At 37.3% G+C, this 18,181-nt stretch overlaps 1 pseudogene; it reads right to left on the bottom strand.

The window, feature by feature from the left end:
- The window catches only part of LOC122135579, a 53,923-nt pseudogene that overhangs the window by 18,857 nt on the left and 16,885 nt on the right, over positions 1-18,181 (bottom strand).

Raw genomic sequence — 18,181 nt, 5'->3', positions numbered from 1 at the left:
GAAAAATAAATCGGAAATGGATCATGATACTGGATTTGAATATTAAAGTGATTGCATTTACCAGCTGCTATCTGTTTTCAATTTTAATCTATAAAAACAGAAAATCATTCGTCTTGGCAGCTTTTTTTGTATGTCTATATTTTGTATTGTCAATAGTAAATATTATGAAAACAATAACTGTTGTAATTTTGTCATCATTATATAGTTTATGTATTATAATTGCAAAATACAATTTAGCAACTCACACAGTTATCATTCATCACTGCTTAAAAATGTAAGTTGAAAAATAAACTCTTAAAGCATGAAATAAGATACAGAATCAGTAAATTCGATTTTAATGTGGGTATATTATCAGTGAACTAATCATTAAATATTGATGTTGTTTATATTGATGTTGTTCAGAAATGAAGGCCACAATGCTAATGTTGTCCACACGATGGCGCCACAGGATAGAAAATACTTCAATATCTGTTCAAAGATTTGAAAATGTTCCATTTATGTGCATAAATATAAAATGCATATACATGCATTCTATTTTCATAAACTTTAATAAAGCCCAATATAGTATTTATGCAAAAACTGTAATATCCTAACAACCAATAACACATAAAGTGAAGAAGGGAAATATTGACAACATATTTCTCAAGTTATCACACATAAAGTGAAGAAGGGAAACTATATTACTTATCTATCTTCATATCTATTTTCACCTTGACTTAAACCACATTGTTTCTTTTACCTTCTGTGTTGTTGCCTACAACACTTCAGTTAGAGGACTGAGAAATAGCAAAAGGGGAAAAAAAGGCATGACTTATTCCGCATGCAGCTAGCCAAACCTGTTGAAGCTGTTGTCATAGCCTAGGCTTTTTATTGGAACAGAAAACAGCAAGGGTCCATAGAAAAATACTGTTGGAAGATATTTTTTTTCCACCAAGGCAGCTCAAGAAGGTTGGACACACAAGTACAGTGGCTCTTTTGGCCCAAGGCCAAGCCAACATCAAAGTTAGTTCACTAACTTTACATTCTAGTTATTATTATTATGTTGGCTTGGCACAAGCCAACATACTGTTATGCTATTTAAACTTCTTATTATTATTTTTCTGATACTAAATTTACTAAACGTATCTCCTCCTAGGGCTTTAAAGCCACAAGCCCCAAACTCGGCAGAGACCTGGGGCACGGGGTGTAGTTTGTTGCTATATCTTTTCAGACTGATCAGACTTACACATTTTTTATTAATAATTATTAAATGTCAGAAATTTCCCATAGACTCCCATTACCTGAGAAAAATTGCGCCTCTACAGGAGCAATTCCCGGGAATGAGGGAGGAGTCTGCCTTTGTTTCACTTTTAAATCGGTTAAAAATACAAATAAATACATGAATTTATTTCACACTGACAAGCTAAACCAACATATCTGAATATTACAGGGGTCAGGGCTTATTAATAATTGATATCTGGCCACAGAACAGAGAGAAAGACGAGAGAGAATTCACTGCTCCCATCAGCGTTTGGTCTCACAACGGGCTCACAACAAACGAATTTATTCTTGTTCAGGACCTTTTAAAAATAAAATATTACAGCGATTGCACACAATCCACCCATTAGAACACACCAAGAGCTAAAAGCGGGTGTTTTTGTGCTGCTGAAGTTTGAAAATGAAAGATTTGCGTCAGCTATTTTGACAGCGCCAGACCGCACGGCTTCTCATGCACTCTCACAACCAGCTCACAAGAAACAAATTTATTCTTGTTTAAGACCTTTTAAAAATAAAATATTACAGCGATTGCACACAATCCACCCATTAGAACACACCAACGGCTAAATTCAGATTTTTGTGAGCTGGTAAATTGTGAAACTTAAACATTTGCAGCAGCCTCTCTGACAGCGCGAGACTTCAACACTGGCATGGGGAAAAAGGTCTACATACTGAAACTACAGCCTTTTACATGAAAACACTTCAGCGAATCAACACAAAACAATTAGAAGAACATATTACACGGATGAAAATGAGTGTTTATGAGTGAGATTGTGAGATTTTCTTTGTCTAAGGGCTGTACATCACATCGATTGCTCTTCGCTCCAGAACACGGTGATGTCTGGCTTTTCGGCGATTGAACGGACAAATAAATACACATTTCATTCACACTGACAAGCTAAAACAACATATGTTATTATTATCGGGTCAGATCTCATTAATAATTGATGTCTTGCCAGAGATCAGTATGAAAGACGAGAGAAAAATCACCTCTCCGAACAGAGAGTGCAGTCCGATCGTGCTCACAATAAAAGTATTTTTATAGTTTTTTAAGAGCTTTTAAAAAATAAAATATTACAGCGACTGCACGCAATCCACCCATTAGAACACAACAAGAGCTAAATTCAGGTGTTTGTGAGCGGTTTAAATGAAAGACTATTTGACAGCATGAGGCGGTCGTTTTCTAAACACTGGAAGGGCAAAAAAAGTCTACACACAAGAACTACAGCGTTTTACATTAAAACACTTAAGCGAATCAACACAAAACAATTAGAAGAACATATTATAGAGATTAAAATGAGTGCTTGTGAGATATTTTTGTCTTAGGGCAGAATAACACATTGCATCGATCTCTCGAGTTACAGAGGACGCTGATTCTGGCTTGTCGGTGCAAGAACGGACAAATTACATAAAAGATTATTTCAAAATACATAATAGCTTGGTGAATATAAATGAAAACAGCCACGTGAACATAAACTGTAGAAAAATAAATCGGAAATGGATCATGATACTGGATTTGATTATTAAAGTGACTGAATTTACCAGCTGCTATCTGTTTTCAATTTTAATCTATAAAAAACAGAAAATCATTCGTCTTGGCTGCTTTTTTGTATGTCTATATTTTGTATTGTCAATAGTAAATATTATGAAAACAATAACTGTTGTAATTTTGTCATCATTATATAGTTTATGTATTATAATTGCAAAAAATAATTTATCAACTCACATAGTTATCATTCATCACTGCTTAAAAATGTAAGTTGAAAAATAAACTCTTAAAGCATGAAATAAGATACAGAATCATTAAATTTTAAAGTGGGTATATTATCAGTGAACTAATAACATTTGTAATCATTCAAAAAATATTGGCCCCTTTCATACCGTTGTTCAGAAATGAAGGCCACAATGCTAATGTTGTCCACACTATGGCACCACAGGATAGCAAATACTTCAATATCTGTTCAAAGATTTGAAAATGTTTCATTTATGTACATGAATATAAAATGCATATACATGCATTCTATTTTCATAAACTTTAATAAAGCCCAATATAGTATTTATGCAAAAACTGTAATCTCCTAAGTACCATTACTTTTTTCTTATTTTAATAGTATTGACAACATATTTCTCAAGTTATCACACATAAAGTGAAGAAAGGAAACTATATTAGTTATCTATTTTCATATTGTCAATATAACAGTACTCACATAAGGACTCATAAGCTGTTGTCATAGCCTATGCTTTTTATTAGAACAGAAAACAGCAAGGGTCCACAGAAAAAACTGCTGTAGGGTTTTTTTTTTTTTGCAGCAAGGCAGCTCAAGAAAGTTGGACACACAAGTAATGTGGCTCTTTTGCCCCACAGCCAAGCCAACATCAAAGTTAGTTCACTAACTTTACATTCTAGTTATGTTGGCTTGGCACAAGCCAACATACTGTTATGCTATTTAAACTTCTTATTTTTATTATTATTTCTGAGACTAAAATTTCCAAACGCATCTCCTCCTAGGGCTTTAAAGCCACAAGCACCAAACTCGGCAGAGACCTGGGCCCCGGGGTGCAGTTTTATGCTATATCTTTTTAGACTGATCAGACTTACAGTTTATTTATTATTAATTTTTAAAAGTCAGAAATCTCCCATAGACTCCCATTATCTGAGAAAAATTGCGCCTCTACAGGAGCAATTCCCGGGACTGAGGGAGGAGTCTGCCATAGTTTCACTTTTAAATCGGTTAAAAATACAAATAAATACATGAATTTATTTCACACTGACAAGCTAAACCAACATATTTGAATATTACAGGGGTCAGGGCTTATTAAAAATTTATATCTGGCCACAGAACAGAGAGAAAGACGAGAGAGAATTCACCGCTCCGTTCAGCGAGTGGTCTCACAACGGGCTCACAACAAACAAATTTATTCTTGTTCAAGACCTTTTAAAAATAAAATATTACAGCGATTGCACACAATCCACCCATTAGAACACACCAAGAGCTAAAAGCGGGTGTTTTGGGGGTGTTGAAGTGTGGAAAAGGTCTACATACTGAAACTACAGCCTTTTACATGAAATCACTTCAGCGAATCAACAGAAAACAATTAGAAGAACATATTATACGGATGAAAAGATGTTTGATGCCTTGTGAGATTTTCTTTGTCTAAGGGCTGACCATCACATCGATTGCTCTGCGCTACAGAACGGTGAAGTCTGACTTTTCGGCGATAGAACGGACAAATAAATACACATTTCATTCTTGTGACAAAGCTAAAACAACATAGGTTATTATTATCGGGTCAGATCTCATTAATAATTGAATCTGGCCAGAGATCAGTTGAAAGCGAGGAGAGAAAAATCATCGCTCCGATCAGCTGCAGTCCAACGTCTCACAATAAAAAGGCATGGGGAGCTTTTAAAAATAATATATTACAGCGATTGCACGCAATCCACCCATTAGAACACAACAAGAGCTAAATTCAGGTGTTTGTGAGCTGAATGAAAGACTATTTGACAGCGCGAGGCGGCCGTTTTCTAAACACTGGAAGGGGGAAAAAGTCTACACACAGAAACTACAGCCTTTTACATTAAAGCACTCCAGCGAATCAGTACATAAACAATTAGAAGAATTATAGAGATTAAAATGAGTGCTTGTGAGATATTTTTTGTCTTAGGGCAGAAAAACACATTGCATCGATCTCTCGAGTTACATGGCTTTTCGGTGCAAGACAAATCACATAAAAGATTATTTCAAAATACATAATAGCTTGGCGAATATAAACGAAAACAGCCACGTGAACATAAACTGTAGAAAAATAAATCGGAAATGGATCATGATACTGGATTTGAATATTAAAGTGGCTGCATTTACCAGCTGCTTTCTGTTTTCAATTTTAATCTATAAAAAACAGAAAATCATTCGCCTTGGCTGCTTATTTTGTATTGTCAATAGTAAATATTATGAAAAAAATAACTGTTGTAATTTTGTCATCATTATATAGTTTATGTATTATAATTGCTATAAAATAATTTATCAACTCACATAGTTATCATTCATCACTGCTTGAAAATGTAAGTTGAAAAAAAAAACTCTTAAAGCATGAAATAAGATACATAATCAGTAAATTCGATTTTAATGTGGGTATATTATCAGTGAACTAATCATTAAACATTTGTAATTATTCAAAAAATATTGGGCCCTTTCATAACGTTGTTCAGAAATGAAGGCCACAATGCTAATGTTGTCCAAACGATGGCGCCACAGGATAGCAAATACTTCAATATCTGTTCAAAGATTTGAAAATGTTTCATTTATGTGCATAAATATAAAATGCATATACATGCATTCTATTTTCATAAACTTTAATAAAGCCCAATATAGTATTTATGCAAAAACTATAATCCCCTAAGTACCATTACGTTTTTTCTTATTTTAATAGTATTGACAACATATTTCTCAAGTTATCAAACATAAAGTGAAGAAGGGAAACTATATTAGTTATCTATTTTCATATCTATTTTCACCTTGACTTAAACCACATTGTTTCTTTTACCTTCTGTGTTGTTGCCTACAACACTTCAGTTAGAGGACTGGGAAAAAGCAAACAGGGGAAAAAAGGCATGACTTATTTCGCATGCATCTAGCCGAACCTGTTGAAGCTGTTGTCATAGCCTAGGCTTTTTATTGGAACAGAAAACAGCAAGGGTCCATAGAAAAATACTGTTGGAAGATTTTTTTTTTCCACCAAGACAGCTCAAGAAGGTTGGACACACAAGTACAGTGGCTCTTTTGGCAGAAGGCCAAGCCAACATCAAAGTTAGTTTCACTAAACTGTTACATTCTAGTTTTTATTATTATTATTATTCTGAGCCAAAATTTAAACACTATCTCCTCCTAGAGCTTTCAAGCTACAACCACCAAACTCGGGTCAGACCTTCAGACTTGTCTGACTCGGGCTGCTATATCTTTTCTAACTTGATCCGCTTATGGTTTTTTTTTTTTCGTAAACCAGACTACCAAACCCTTACCTTAATCCCATAGACTTTCTTGAGGGGGTGCAAACTTTTACAAAATAAGACTTATAATGTTTTTAAGTTGTCTACTACCATAGCAAACCTTAAAAACTCTCTACTGAGAATACAGCTAAACCAGCCTAAGCTGATCAGTTGCTTTGGGCTAGTATCCCAAGCTGGTTTTTTTAAGTGGTTTTGGCCACTGTCACGCTGGTCTTAGCTGGGTTTTAGCTGGTTTTTACTGAATCCACTGGTTTAAGCTGGTTTTGGCCGGATTATAGATAGAAACATGCTAACACATGCTAGTTACTCACTAATCATACTAGAAACATGCCTTTTAACATGGTTTTTTAAAGTGGTTTTGGCACCATGTCATGCTGGCCTTATGTGGTCTTTAGCTGGTTTTTAGCTGGTTTTCTTTACTGAATCAACTGGTTTTATCTGGTTTAGTATAGAAAAATGTTAACAACATGCTAGTTACTTGCTAATCCGACTAGAAACATACTTCTAACATGGTTTAAAGTGGTTTTGGCCACTGTCACGCTGGCCTTAGCTGGTCTTAGCTGGTTTTCTTTACTGAATCACTGGTTTTTTTTAGCTGGTTTAGTATAGAAAAAATGAAAACAACATGCTAGTTACTCACTAATTCTATCAGACTAGAGAAACATGCGTTTTAAACATGGTTTTAAAGTGGTTTTGGCCACTGTCACCCCACGCTGGCCTTAGGTGGTCTAGCTGGTTTTTAGCTGGTTTTCTTTACTGAATCAACTGGTTTTAGCTGGATTAGAATATAAACATATTAACAATATGCTAGTAACTTGCTAATCAGACTAGAAACATACTTCTAACATGGCTTAAAGTGGTTTTGGCCACTGTCACGCTGGTCTTAGCTGGTCTTAACTGGTTTTAGCTGGTTTTCTTTACTGAATCAACTGGTTTTAGCTAGATTATCATAGAAACATGCTAGTCACTTGCTAGTCATGCTAGAAACATGCTAGTCACTTGCTAATCATGCTAACAAAATGCTAGTCACTTTGCTAATCATGCTAACAACATGCTAGTAACTTTGCTAATCATGCTAAAAACATGCTAATAACATGCTAGTCACTTGCTAATCATGCTAATGACATGCTATTCACTTGCTAGTAATGCTAGCAACATGCTAGTAACTTTGCTAATCATGTTAGTGACATGCTAGTCGCATACTAATCATGCTAAAAACATACTAGCGACATACTAGCAACATGCTAATTATGTTAGAAACATGCTAGCAACAGGCTAATCATGCTAGCAACATGCTAAGTCACAGGTGAATACATCATGCTACAGCAACATGTGTAGGCGACATACTAGCAACATGCTAATCATTGCGAACAACAACATACGAGCCAACATATATAGCACATGCAAATCATGCTAGAAACATGCTAGAACATCAATCAATGCTAGCAACATGCTAATCATGCTAGCGACATGCTAGCAATATGCTAATCATGCTAGGAACATGCTAGCGACATGCTAGTCACTTGCTAATAATGCTAGAAACATGATAGAAACATGCTAGCAACATACAAACAAGCTATACACACATCCAATCAACATACAAAACATGCTATAAACATAACCTGCTATCTAACATGCTAATCATGCTAGCAACATGTTAGCAACATGCTAGTCATGCTATAAACATGCTAGCAACATGCTAATCATGCTAGCAAAATGCTAGTGACATGATAGCAACATGATAATCATGCTACAAAAATGCTAGCAACATGCTTATCATGCTAGGAACATGCTAGTAACATGCTAGCGACATGCTAGTCACTTGCTAATCATGCTACAAACATGCTAGTGACATGCTAGATACCTTGCTAATTATGATAGGTACATGATAGTCACTTGCTAATCATGCTAGAAACATCTTAGAACTTTGCTAATCATGCTAAAGGACCATGGAGGCACTTGCTTTCAATGCTAGCAATGCGTTAATCACTTTCTTTTTTAAACTTCTTAACTTTTCAAATTTTAAATCTTTTTAAACTTTTTAAACTTTTCAAACTTTCTAAATTTTTTCAAACTTTCTGGTCAGCTTTTTTCAGCCAACTTAAGTTTGACCACAAACTTTAGCTATCTATTTACTTATTGCAATTAGTGGCATTATTGTCACCTCAGCAGTGTAATACATAAAAACAGTATGCAATAACTATTGAGTGTAAATTTAAATTTTAATTCAAGTATTATGGACCTGCAAAAGGCCTCCTACATCGTACCCTAACCCTAACCGTACTTTATTTTAAACTTTTTGATGTTTTTGCCTTTATTTTTATTTAAAAAAAATGCTTTTTTGATGTGATTTGAAATTTTAAAAGGGGAAAAAAAAGTCAGCCAAAAATAGTACAAACCCGGGTCGATCGCGTCAAAGTAGTAAACCACTTTAAAACTGCCCCCGAATTAGTCTGTCCCAAAAGGGCTTTTTTAATCCACGTTGGTGGGTGGAGTTTATTAAAACCTAAATAGACACCCGATTTTTTTTTTTTCCAACATTAAAAAAGTTGGCCACAGGAAAAAAAAACATGGGGGCTGCAGCACCCCCGCCCCCCGCTTCCGGTGGGGGACCAAAGGACCGTCTTTAGAGCCAGGGTTTCCAGTGCTGAGGTTCAAACCCATGGCCTGCCAAAACCACCAAGGGCAATGATAAAACCCAAGAAGTGATTGAAGAGTGGAGAGACCCAAGCTGTCCCCCTTAAAAAAAGGACCCAGGAACCACAGCTTTTAAACCCCAACCCCCGTTGGACAGCCCCAGTGAAGAAAAATTTGATAAACCAAACACAGCTAAACCGTGGAATAGTTTCTTGGTTTGAATGACTTAAAATCCCCGAAGTGTAGAAAAACATGTGTCCACATGGTGCAGACTCTAAAAAACCACCTAAAGAGTCGTTTCGACTCGACAACAATACCCCTTTTTCTGTGTACCCAAGACTCCTAAATGAAAGGGAAAAGACTCATAGAAATTGGGTGCCCCTTAACAAGCAAAAAATTTTTTTAACTGACTTCCAGACCAAAACCTTAGATGAAATCAATGAAGATTAAAGAAAAAATCTTCAAGATCGTTTTAACTCCCACAAACTCTCACCCGCTTCACTCATTACGACCAGATGACTTTTTTTCAGATGACTTAATGAAATTAAGAATTTTTTTTTGCCCGACTCCAAGACCCCTCAAATGATCGAGAAAACACATTTATGGAAATTTGGGCGCCTTGGGTTGAACAAGGCCAGAACATGTCAAAATCAATCCTGTATTATTGGCAAAATTTCATGTGCAAAAATTTAATTTTAAACTGAGGTTGATTTTTTTTTTCCCAAAGGGTTTAAAAATAATGCTTTGTTCTTACAGACACAATACAGCAATATCTACACCCATATCACAATTTTTATAAAATTACATTTCTAAAACGATTCCACAAAAAGAAGCAACTATTATGTTAAAAAAATGGCCTTGTTCCTTATATCAAGACAAAGATCATTTGGTTGTAGACACAGTCCAGCTGAATCACTGAAGATAACAGACATTAAATCTCTCAAGAAATCTGATTAAACATCTCCACAACAGCTTCCTTCACCAGCTTCACTCATTACTGACCAGACTGACTTTATTTCTGTCAGGTGTGAGCTCTTGGCTGAGAATTACAGAGGTTTAGGATTGATGATTTTTGGAAATAATATGGTTCTTACAATTATTGAATTGTAAAGTAATGAATTAATGATCGCATCGTAGTGTTTTCAGAGCGGAGATCTCACTGTTGAAGTTTGGAAACAACATGTTTCTGCTGTGTAGGGATTCCTCAACCTATTCTCAACTCAACCTCACTTTATTCTATAAAGCACTTTCACACCACAAGGGGACAAGTGCTGTAGCCGAAGTATAAAATATGAACATAAAAAACAAATGTCCGGTCCTGTTTTTCTGCTGCACCCACTAGCACTTTTTCTTTCATGTAACAAGGATCAGTTCAGCCGGTTTAAAATAACTCAATTAAAATTTTATATCCACTTTTAATACAACATCAGCCAAACAACTTACAGTTTTCTAGCCTTCCCTTGAATTCAGTTCAATTCAATTTCGCATGAAATGAATCTGCAGTATGTGAGCACATTAGTGGAGATAAGAGCAGAGACTAACACCGGCCTTAGTTGAAACACCACAGTTTAAAAGTTTTCCACACAGACTATCCTGACCAAAACTATATTTTACTGGTCACCATATCAGCACTATTTAGAGGAGAGAAATGTTTTGTATTAATATTATATAATATTTGACCATTTTATGCAGCAGAAGAAAAGAAGAAGTGACATCCTGAATGTGTGAGAGTTCATCATCAGTCTATCTGGTTTCAGAGCTGATCTCTGCTCTACTGAATCCCACACACAGCAGAAACATGTTTCCAAACCTCAACAGTGAGATCTCCGCTCTGAAAACACTACAACTGATATCATTAATTCACTACTTTACTAATGAAGGTCTAGAATGGCTGTCAAGTATCTCAATATTGTAAAAACAAATATTATTTCCAATAAATCATCAACATCTAAACCTCTGTAATTCTCAATAAGAGCATTCACCTGACAGAAATAAAGTCAGGCCTGGTCAGTAATGAGTGAAGCTGGTGAAGCTGTTTGTGGAGATGTTAATCAGATCTTGAGAGATTTAATATCCTTTATCTTCAGCTGATTTCATCTAAGGCTGTGTCTGGAAGTTCAGGTTTTTAAACAACTGATAATTGTCTTGTATATAAGGGGCGTCCAGATTCTCACTGAGTCGTGCTTCCTCGATCATTTGAGGAGTCTTGGAGTAAACGAGCAGAAGACGAGTGTATGTTGGCGAGTCAGCAGACGACTCCTTCTAGGAGTAGATTTAGAGTCTCGCACCAGTGGACAATCACGTGTTTCTACACTTCAGGACTGTTAGAGTCAGTTCAAACCAGAGAAACTAGTTCACACAGGTTTTATGCTTGTAGATTGGGTATCATGGCAGCAATGTCTTCACATAAGGCTGTCACAGTGGATCGAGGGTTTAGGATTTAGCCTCGTGGGCTCCTGGTTTTTACAGGGAGGAACGCTTTGGGCTTCCAGAAAGAGGATGAATATTTGCTTCAACATCATGGCCTGGAGCTGATCCGTGGCTGGTCGCATTAGGAAATACGCATCAACTCCACGCTGTGGATCGCTGGATCAGCTTCACTGTGGACGAAGCGGAGTCCAGCCCGGGGTCGCTCATGTGTGGTTACCCCGCCCCGCCGCGCCGTTCCCAAGCTGGCTTCCACTCACTTTAGTCCACCGTGTGTGACGCTGTGTTTTGTTGTGAAAGTGAAACTACTTTGTTTGCTCTTCCAAAGAGGGCACAACTTACTACACTGTTACAGAATAGTTCAAACCAAATATTCAGAAGTGTGCTGTTGCATTTGTATTGAAGAACACGGACCTGTTTTATGATCCTGACGGCTGTTTCTGACACACAGACCTGTAAGTTTTTTTATATTAAAGAATTTGTCAATGACGATTTTATCATGAGTAGTTTTGAAGCAGTGGAGAGTAGATATGGTTTTATGTTTATGCAGCACGAAGCAACGCCAACGCGGTAAAAATGACACGTAGAAGTACATTATCAATCCAGTAAACTATGCCCACCACTGGATGGACCAGAGGCTTAATGTGGAATGGGTTTTAGCGTAAAAATTTCCGTCACACACTGGAGGTATTCGGTTCAATAACAAGGCACTGGATTAGCTGGCCAGTCAGAGCACCCACCTCGGCTTGCGCCAAAAGTTTGTGGGTGTCAAATTCACGAGGAACACACATACTGGTGTAAAACCAAATTATATCCTGAATGCCCTGGAAGTTGCTTTGGATAAAAAGATATGCTAAAATGATAAAACTGTTTTTCAACCTTAAACCACCTAAAAACATTGCATTAAACCAAATACACAAAATATGTTTTTTATAGCAAGTATTATGACCCCTTCAATTATTTTAGTTTGCCTAACCCATATGATGATAAAGTTGGTTTCTGTTGAGGGTTCTGTGAGCAACCAAAACAATCATATTCATCTTTTTTATACTAATGTATCTCCACACTCTTCTTCATCTGGAAGGTGCCCCATCATGGTTTGGTCTGATTACTGTGGTTCCAAGCTCATATTCAGGAAGAGGTGAGAATATTCCGGCATCGGTCAACATCAGGTCTTTGGGGTGGAAGCCAGTGGCCAGCCAGGTGAGGTCCTCGCTTGGTGTTGTCTCTCGATAGGAATTTTTGCCAAAACAACGATGACACATCTGGAGGAGCTGAAAAACACAGTGATGATCAGTGTATTAGCCAGCTGCAATCAGCAGCAGATCATAACACATAGAAATACATTTACTCACAGCCGTTTTCTGAATCCTCGTCTGCATATTCTCTGAATTTGTTGAGCCAGTCCACCACACTCTTTCTTCCAGGTATCCTTTGGTGTATTGGTTAGGATCGCAACATTGTCCCATTTTTCTGGCTTGGTTGGTAGAGCTGCGTCAACTGAGGCGACCCACTGAGACTCTTTATCATCAAACAGACAGAAAGTTTTCTCCATCATAGCTGTCATCCTCAATGCCTTTGTTTGAAAACTTTCACTTCATCCCTTGTTTTTTCACTTCCACAACCAGTGTCTCCACTGTAAGAACATGAACATCTGAAATGGACACAAAATTTCTGTGAGATGAAAAATATAAATGGACTTGATCATGTGTATATGCAGGTTAAACTGTAGGAAAGTTTCTCACCTGATTCATTGTGTCTCATGCTGTTTCATCAAGGAATATCAACATTCACATTAAACCACTGTTCGTTTGCTCTTTCTGGACCCTGGGTTTGCCTTTTTCCCAGTAATCCTCCGCCATTTTCTATTTCATCCAGCTGCTGTCTGGGAATCTTCTTCTGCTTCCTTCTATTGTAATAGTCGATTTCTATGTCATTCTAGCAGACCCATAGCAGTGAAACTGATAGATGCCCGGCAGATCCAACAGTTGTGGACAAAGCCGGTGTAAATGTAATACAGCGAGTGTTTCTCTGCAAGGAAAAAGCAAGTACAGCTGAAACTAACACTACTTTCACGAGTTCAGATCTTCACCACAGTTATTAAAAATGGAACTAAATCAAACACAGATTTACCTCGTTCTTGAAACAATGACTACTGCTGTTTTTAATCTGAAAAAGCACTATGGAACTATAAATAATGTGGACTTGATGAAAACCAAAAACAACTTTTAAGATTGTTTTGGAAATGGTTTCTTTACAAAAAAGTTTCTTTTTTTCTTGCTTTCTCTTCTTCTTGTCTTTCTTTCTTTATTTCTTTCTTTCTTTTTTTTTTTTAGGTGTTGAACATTGCCCTAACTTTCAGCTAATGTTTCTTCAACGTTCCCAATAACCTCTCTAGATGTTTAATAAAATATTTACTCGCCATTATGCACTATGGTGTAACCAACTACATGGCTGTTATAAGCAGGTAGTTGCTGTGAACATTGTTATTAAACATAATTACTAACTTGTATGTAGATTCTGCATTTGGTTATATACAGTATTTAGATTATTAAAGAACTGCTTTTTGTAATAAGTGGACATTTTAAAGGTTAATTTGATAAGTGTCAGTTTTGCATTGATTATTGCGGGTCAAATCTGAACACAGGGACACAACATTTTGTAACCTCATAAGGCCTACTAGCGACATATTATAACTTGATTAGTAACATGTAAAGGTTAATCAGGAATAAATATTGACTGCAGCGCGACCAGGGTGATATTCTAAATATCTTACTGAGTGTTTATTCTAGCTAACGCTTCAAACCAGAGATGTTTGTCTGTGGTCGAGTAGTTTAAAAAACTTCACATTCGCTGTCAGCTATTGCGTAGATCATATTCTAGTAGCTTTAATTGCATGATAAAAAGATTTACCTTACCATAGCAACTGGTTAGCGCTCTGACCCAGTACTGTTGCGCATTATCAAATTACTAGTCGAACAGATCCGACAGTGTTTTTTAAACAGGCGAGAGCGGGCTTTGTTGTGGAAGGCGACGTGCTGGAGAAGCGCGTACAGCCGGCGCGCAGAAGGAGGACAGACAAACCCACACTTAATTTATGAATTCCTGTTTTGATTTTATATTACACTTAACCCTGGCTTACCGGTCTTTTTTCAGCTATGAAGTAGGAATTAACTGATAATTCTAAATTTTATTAAATGCGTAGGCTCAACTAATTTTCAGAGCTCTGTAGTCGATCATTAACACACCCCCACAACACACACACCCACCCACATCTGCAAGCCCATAATTGAAAGATTCGTTAATAAAATCTTCAAACAGCCTGTAGAGAAAGTCCAGCAACTTTAAATCATTTACCTGCTGAAGTGAAGGTGGAGCCCCATAAAGCAGAAAAACACCAAAGCAGAGAAAGATCTTCATCGTATTACTCGTTTCCATGACGGAAAGGCTTTTAAGCCTGTGTAATCTTTTTCAATTTTATCTCGTTGAAAAGCAAGAGTCACCAGCAACAGAAAACTAGTTACGGAGAATAGCGGTAGATGTTTTAACCAATAAGAAAACAGAACGATGGACATCGATGCTTTCGGGGGAGAGTGGAGAGGTTTAACAACAAAGTGTTTATTCAGTCAAGGCATTAACTGAATAAATACATGTATTATTATATTACACACCACGCTTAAACAGATTTCTGTCACAAGATTATGACATGTTAGATGCACCAGTGTTTATAATTTTCTCAAAATGTTCTCAAAGGGTTTAGTGTATTCATCAGGATAATCATTAGTTACTCGAAATTAAATCAATGTAGCTTGATATTCTTCCATAATTCGCAGAGAAATTAAACCAAAGCACTTGCGTTAATGAGTTTTTTTTTTAAACAGCCTGTCTTGACCAGTCAATCTCATATTTATGTCATTTTATTTATTGCTCTGTAAACCTGCTTTTCCTTGTCTAAAAAAAAAAAAACAATAAAAAAATAAAATAAAAGTCAATATATACTGGGAGAGGTTCACTTGAACTAAAAATAAAAACAAAAGTAGGTTACTTCAGATGAAAGAACGTGTAAAGCTACAAAATAAACAATAAAGACAAAGGTTATTTTATTTTACTATCTTACTATCACTCTGTGTGTTTGTAAAGTGATAAAATATAACTTAGACTTCCACAATATTTCTGATATTATACTGGCATCAAACTGAAAATCCGATTAATTTGGGATCGTTTGCTTTTATCCTAAACATACTAGGTACAGCGCGTTAGCTTTTGTCAGCCAGTTGGCTTGTCATTTCCACGTTTTCCATTCCGCATCTGTTGCTGTTTTCTCCAAATTCCCATCGGTGGCCGATTTTTTTTTTTTTTTTTGTATTTGGTTTCTTTTTTCATTTCTCGCTCTGTTTTTTACTATATACAGTGATGGCTAGGTCTGTGATAGGGTATTTGCATAAGGTGATGTGCATTAGCTGGCGCCTGCACTGGCGCTTGAAATTGTTTAAAAGGGTTTTCAACTTCACCCGTGGAGAGGAACAGACCCAATGTGACGTGACGGCCCCACAATTCCTTTCGCCATCGCTTAACATTACTCCATTCAAAGTAAACGAGAGGCGTTGATGCTGACGCCCTGTGTGAATGGGGCGTCAGACACTGTAATATGCTCTGGTCCCCTCCCTGCTTACCGTAGTGATGAGATACTTAGCAGATCTCAGTATTTGAAACGAGCTCGTGCTTCCATTATAATCCTCCACGGCCACTGCATTCTCAGAACTCTGGCAATGGAGTAATAACTAGAAAATCCAAATAAACTGCAGGCGGCAGATCCTTTTCATATTTAGCGCCCACACTCCTGGAAAAACATACCTAACATTTGTGGGAGGCAGACACAATCTGTAAATTTAAATCTAGATCAAAGACCCATCTCTTTAACCTGGCTTTACACATAACACACACCAACCCACAGTTCTAATATTCAAATCTGCTTTAAAGGATTTTGGAGGCTGCATTAATTAGGTTAAACTGGAACCGGGAACACTTCCTCATAAACACCCGCGAATGTACTTCCTACATCTTTTAGAAGAATGGCATCTATGCTAATATAAGTCTGTTTCCTTCTTATTCCAGGTCACCGTACCCACCAGAGATCCAGTCTTGTATCCAGACTCAAGATGTGGTGGATCAGCACCTAGAAAGGACCTCTTACAGCCCTGAAAGACAGCAGAGACCGACTAGAACTGATGAGCCCCAGATACAGATCCCCTGTAAAGACCTTGTCTCAGACGCACACACCGGACAAAACCACAGGAACCAGTTGAATCCTCGGCACAATGTGGTTTTACTCGCAGCCTGAAATTGAACTGCTTATTTGTCTGGCCAGAGGAGAACTGCCTCCACCCCCAACTGAGCTAGGTTTTTTCTCCATTCTGTCATTCTGAGTTTTGGTTTTCTTGACGCCTTTGCCTCTGGCTTGCTTAGTTGTGGAAATTTAATTTTCCAGCAAGATGGTCAACTTGATTGCACAGATACTGCACAGGCACAAATGCCTAGTATTTAGTAAAACTTTAAAACACCAGTACTGTTGTTTCTTTCACAGCTCCGGGTTTTCAAAGGCTTGCACCACTGACATGCAACAACGGGGCTATATTTCAAACAAGATACTCTTAAAAATCACTCTCTAACCCTTATCTGATTACTTTTCTTCTTTTTTCCTTCCACTTTCTTTGCAGTCTGCACACAGCTTTAGAGCTGCACCTCTTCATGTTCAAACATTAACAAACCCGACTGAAACTTTTACAAAGTTATTATACCAAGCATTACTTGTCTGAACTCCTGACATGGGGCTCCCTCTTGGTGGTCCTCATAACTCTTTCCAACCGGCATGGAGTATCGCTTATTAGGTCCGGCAGGCACTGCTGATAGCTTCTCATTCGCCCATGACATGAAAAGTAGCATCTGCCAGATGAGCAACCTGTGGCAACAGTTTAAAAAGTTAGACCAATTCCCTGGAAAAACATCGAGACTTGACAACCCTGCATCCAACACGAAGCTGTAGGTGTCAGATTTCAATGATCACGAAGTCGAGGGGAGAGAGGTACAGATCATGCTGGAGGATTTGCTGCTCAACAGATCCTGAGCTCATTGATTGCAAAATCAAAAAGTGAACAGTGAGTTCCTCATTCAAAAGAGATTTAAATAATCTGCATATTGATGCCAGTCCCTGAGGACAAAAATAATATGCAATAGGGCTGGGTCAATAAATCGATTGCATTAGTGTTTTGTGGGTTGATTCTGAGATTATCAGAATGTACCGTGATTCTCTCTCTCTCAGTTCAGTTCATTTATTTTCTAATAGCACTATTCAAACAACAAAGAGGTTGCACCAAAGTGCTGTGTACCCAGACATTAATAAAACATTTTAGTAAAGGAAAGATAACATCATAAAAAAACCAGACAAAAACCATAAAAAAATCAACCTCCTCTTCACTTCTGCCAAGGCTATAGAAAGGAAGTGCAGCTTTTAAACGACTTTTAAAAAAGCTTCCAATGTAGGAGGCAGATCTGATATGAAAGTGGTAGGTGTTTCCATAAACTTAGGGGCCAGGCTAGCTACAGCAAAGGCCCCTTCAGCTTCGGGCCCCTCGGGATCAAGCAGAGCCCCTTTGTCTGCAGATCTTAAAGAACTACGGGGCTTATATACCTGAAGGACTCTTCAGATTAGCTTACAGCATGATGGAGCTAACTGTACTAGGCTCTTATATAGCAAAAAATTAAGTTTCTATAAAATACAACGTTGAGTTTAATGGGTAACCAACCCCAAGAGGCCAAAAGGGGAGAGAGTGCACATATTAAGTGGTCCTAGAT

This window comes from Cyprinus carpio, chromosome A3, assembly GCF_018340385.1.
Source record: "Cyprinus carpio isolate SPL01 chromosome A3, ASM1834038v1, whole genome shotgun sequence".
Lineage (NCBI taxonomy): Eukaryota > Metazoa > Chordata > Actinopteri > Cypriniformes > Cyprinidae > Cyprinus > Cyprinus carpio.
This window is presented reverse-complemented; position numbering and strand designations above follow the sequence as displayed.